The sequence below is a fragment of the Nansenia antarctica genome (genome assembly GCF_963989245.1).
Source record: "Nansenia antarctica genome assembly, chromosome: 5".
NCBI classification, from domain to species: Eukaryota; Metazoa; Chordata; class Actinopteri; order Argentiniformes; family Microstomatidae; genus Nansenia; species Nansenia antarctica.
The window spans coordinates 75,408,040-75,413,039 of NC_137690.1; the positions used below are offsets into that span (position 1 = coordinate 75,408,040).

General features: G+C 46.4%; 1 pseudogene across 1 annotated transcript in view; it reads left to right on the top strand.

The window, feature by feature from the left end:
• LOC308158391 (glutamate receptor ionotropic, kainate 5-like) overlaps nt 1-5,000 on the top strand; it is a 41,188-nt pseudogene that overhangs the window by 2,551 nt on the left and 33,637 nt on the right. The gene's annotated exons all lie outside the window — the stretch shown is intronic.

A 5,000-nucleotide genomic window follows, 5' to 3' on the forward strand; every position in this document is an offset into this window, starting at 1 on the left:
GGTCAGTTTGACCACAGCTCAGTGTGTGAGCCCTGTGGGGTCAGTTTGACCACAGCTCAGTGTGTGAGCCCTGTGGGGTCAGTTTGACCACAGCTCAGTGTGTGAGCCCTGTGGGGTCAGTTTGACCACAGCTCAGTGTGTGAGCCCTGTGGGGTCAGTTTGACCACAGCTCAGTGTGTGAGCCCTGTGGGGTCAGTTTGACACAGCTCAGTGTGTGAGCCCTGTGGGGTCAGTTTGACCACAGCCCAGTAAGAGGAAGTCCTACTGTCTCTCATCCAGGCCCTCCGCTCCTCCACTACACCAGGAAAACAGGGCCGGCGCGGCGGCTAGGGGGCAGGGGGTGGTTGGCCCCCTCCAACATCTCTCCGCCCCCCCCCCCTCCCCCCCAAAGGATGTTGGTTTGGCACCAAGACCCTGTCAGCGGCGTTCTTTAATAAACAGATGTCGTTAGTTTAAAGCGCCAGAGGGTGTTGACCTCCAAACATTGATTTTTCTAACAGTTCCTCTCTCGGTCTCTCTCTCTCTCTCTCTCTCTCTTCGTCTCTCTCTCTCGTCTCTCTCTCTCTCTCTCTTCGTCTCTCTCTCTCGTCTCTCTCTCTCTCTCTCTTCGTCTCTCTCTCTCTCTCTCTCTCTCTCTCTCTCTCTCTCTCTCTCTTCGTCTCTCTCTCTCGTCTCTCTCTCTCTCTCTCTCTCTGTCTCTCTCTCGTCTCTCTCTCTCTCTCTTTCTCTCTCTCTCTCTTCGTCTCTCTCTCTCTCGTCTCTCTCTGTCTCTCTCATCTCTCTCTCTCTCTCTCTCTCTCTCTCTCTCTCTCTCTCTCTCTCTCTCTCTCTCTCTCTCTCTCTCTCTCTCTCTCTCTCATCTCTCTGCGGCTGGCCTGTCAGGAGGAATTAAGCCCTACTTAAGCTTTCTGATCCTGATTTGACTAATTACCCGCCTGGAAACCCAAGAAAGAGACCCAAACTAAACTGCTTCTAAACATCGGAATTATTATGGTGATCAGGCCCCAAAGGCGGGAGAGCTGTTTGATTGGGGTGACATCTTGTAGTGGTTGCGTGCGTGGGATGCGCTCGGATCATAGTTCAGAGTGAGATACTGTTCTACAACAACTCGACAGGGAGGTTAAGTCAACGGTAATCAAAGTAAAGCTAGCATTTGGGGCTAATTATGTCTGGCGGCTAAGACGCTAAGCTATGACTTTTTGGGAGACAGACGTTTTGAAGAACAGACCTCCCTATACCCCCCTATACCCCCCAGACCCCTCAGTCAGTCAGTCAGTCAGCCAGACAGTCAGACAGTCAGCCAGACAGTCAGTCAGTCAGTCAGTCACTCAGTCACTCAGACAGTCAGCCAGACAGTCAGCCAGTCAGTCAGTCACTCAGACAGTCAGTAAGTCAGTCAGTCAGTCAGTCAGTCAGTCAGTCAGTCGCTCAGTCAGTCAGTCAGTCAGTCAGTCAGTCAGACAGTCAGCCAGTCAGTCAGTCAGTCAGTCACTCAGACAGTCAGCCAGACAGTCAGTCAGTCAGCCAGTCAGCCAGTCAGACAGTCAGTCAGCCAGTCAGACAGTCAGTCAGTCAGTCAGTCAGCCAGTCAGCAGTCAGTCAGTCAGTCAGACAGTCAGCCAGTCAGTCAGTCAGTCAGTCACTCAGACAGTCAGCCAGACAGTCAGTCAGTCAGCCAGTCAGCCAGTCAGCCAGACAGTCAGTCAGTCAGTCAGTCAGTCAGTCAGTCGCTCAGTCAGTCAGTCAGTCAGTCAGTCAGTCAGACAGTCAGCCAGTCAGTCAGTCAGTCAGTCACTCAGACAGTCAGCCAGACAGTCAGTCAGTCAGCCAGTCAGCCAGTCAGTCAGTCAGTTAGTCAGTCAGTCAGCCAGTCAGCCAGTCAGTCAGTCAGTTAGTCAGACAGTCAGTCAGTCAGTCAGTCAGACAGTCAGTCAGTCAGCAGTCAGCCAGTCAGACAGTCAGTCAGCCAGTCAGCCAGTCAGTCAGTCAGTCAGTCAGCCAGTCAGCCAGTCAGTCAGTCAGACAGTCAGTCAGTCAGTCAGTCAGACAGTCAGTCAGTCAGTCAGACAGTCAGTCTCTCAGACAGTCAGCCAGACAGTCAGCCAGTCAGTCAGTCAGTCAGTCACTCAGACAGTCAGCCAGACAGTCAGCCAGGCAGTCAGCCAGTCAGCCAGTCAGTCAGTCAGTTAGTCAGACAGTCAGTCAGTCAGTCAGTCAGACAGTCAGTCAGACAGTCAGCAGTCAGTCAGTCAGACAGTCAGTCAGTCACTCAGACAGTCAGCCAGTCAGTCAGCCAGTCAGTCACTCAGACAGTCAGCCAGATAGTCAGCCAGTCAGTCAGCCAGTCAGTCAGTCAGCCAGTCAGTCAGTCAGTCAGTCAGTCAGCAGTCAGTCAGCCACTCAGTCACTCAGACAGTCAGTCAGACAGTCAGTCAGTCACTCAGACAGTCAGCAGTCAGTCAGCCAGTCAGTCACTCAGACAGTCAGCCAGATAGTCAGCCAGTCAGTCAGTCAGCCAGTCAGACAGCCAGTCAGACAGTCAGACAGTCAGTCAGTCAGACAGTCAGTCAGTCACTCAGACAGTCAGCCAGTCAGTCAGCCAGTCAGACAGTCAGTCACTCAGTCACTCAGTCAGTCAGTCACTCAGTCACTCAGTCACTCAGTCAGCCAGCCAGTCAGTCAGTCGTGAAGTTGCGTGTGTGGGATGCGCTCGGATCATAGTTCAACAACACGACAGGGAGGTTAAGTCAACAGTAATCAAAGTAAAGCTAGCATTTGGGGCTAATTATGTCTGGCGCTAAGACGCTAAGCTACGACTTTTTGGGGACAGACGTTTTGAAGAACAGACCCCGTCTGTTTCTGGTTTAGCTAATTCCCCTGTCACATGTCTGCCTTGACAGCCAATGACAGCCCAGGAGGCTGAGCCAGGGACAGATTCTGTTTGTTGCTGTTTGTTATTTTCTTGTTGTTTTTCTTTTTGTTTTCCCTGATGTGTCAAGTGTCTTTTTCAGCTTTTAGAAAGAAAAGTTCTCTACAAATCAAATGTATGACTATCATTATTATTATCATTATTATTAGAATCCACCTCTCCACACACCCCGCTAATGCAGTGGCGGGCGGTGCATTTCACACCTAGGCCTTCAGTGATGTCCGACACATTCCTACCTGCATTATTCTACCTCTTAATACCATCGTTATGACGCCATGGCTCTAGAAACTAGACAGAAACACAGTATAACCGGGCGTTGCATCACCTTAACATAGTCAGACAAGTACAACAGAGTTATATTATTATTATATATATAATATATTATATTTATATACTGTACATGGCTGGCCCAGTGTTGTTGTCTGTCCTTTATGTTGTGTTGTGTTGTTATGTGTGGTTTTTAGTGGAGTGGCGCGGCAAAATGAATTTCCCCACGGGGATAAATAAAGTATTTATCTATCTTATCTATCTATCTATCTATCTATATTAATATTTCCGAAGCATTTTTAATCAATAAATCCGCATTTACAATGAAGAGTGTTAAACTAACATATTTAAGATCGCTACATTACCCACGTCTGTCGTCTCGTCCACCATAATAGCGACAAAGGGTGCCTTATTCATCTCCATTTTGATCTCTTCTCCCATCACTTCAGCAATAGCAAAAATCAGGTCGTTTTGTATTTTGCCTGACGTCCCAGTAAACACTTTGTTTGTGGACAGGTGGTAATGTAAATCTGGCTTTCATCGTGTCCCCTAAATGAAAGTTATTGTTTACCCAAAAACAGGACACAATCGATCAGTATTATCGATCAGTCAACGAAAGAGTGACACTTGTTCGTTGAGCTGTAAATCCACTCGCGTGTCCCCAAAGGTGTTCAAAAATCCCACATCTACCGGCATAGTTACGCATCTCAATAGTGAATATCAATAATGCGTATCAATAGTGCGTATCCAATCAAAAGACGTGCTGGGTGCTGACATCATTGAGCCTTACAGCAGGCGCCGTTGTTGCTATTGCTCACCAACTCGAAATCTACGTAGGTTTCCACTAGGAACGCCACAGGTTTTCTCGATCAACGTTAAGTTACAGGTCGTATCCGCGGCACGGTTTATTGTGCAGGCGGGCAGATTTTGGAGCCCCCTGGCAACACATTTTGATTGGATAAAAGCTCTAACATAAAGGCCAGCCCTCCAAATCTCAATCGGAGACTGGAAGCAGCGCAACCAAGAGGAAAGCTATGAAATGAAGAGAATAGACTATGGGGAATCATTAATACATATTTGTGGAAAAAATATATTAAAGTAAAATGTATATTCTGATGATGTTTAGGCCAGCAGAGAAGGCCTTGCTGGCCCTGACGGCACACCACTGCGCTAATGTGATTAACCTTAATTAATTGATGTTTACACTATCTTTGCACATACTGTATATTGCACATTGCACACATACCTCTTTGATATCGCTTCTTTTTATACATCGGTACATTATATACTGTACATAAGCAACCACATTGTATAAGCTACCCTAACTGTACATAGCTCATAACTATATATATATACATCTCTAAACTGCCGTACTTGCCATACTGTACCTATCATTAACATTGTCATGTTTTATATCATGTTCTTATATCACTATTTGCACTTCTGGTTAGATACTAAATTGCATTTCCTTGTCTGGTACTTGTACTCTGAAATGGCAATAAAGCTGAATCTAATCTAATCTAATCTAATAATAATAATAATAATAATAATAATAACTTTATTTGTATAGCGCTTTCCCTGCAAATGTTGCAGCTCAAAGTGCTCCAATCATTATATCATCATAATTTAATTCATTTAAAGACAATAATATTGTAAAAAGATGGGTTTTTAGTCTTGACTTGAACATATTTGCTGAGGTTGCATCCCTAATGTAAACTGGCAGTGCATTCCACAATCTGGAGCATAAAATGAGAATGCAGCCTCACCAAATCTCTTCTTTTGTACATGTGGTACACAGAGAAAA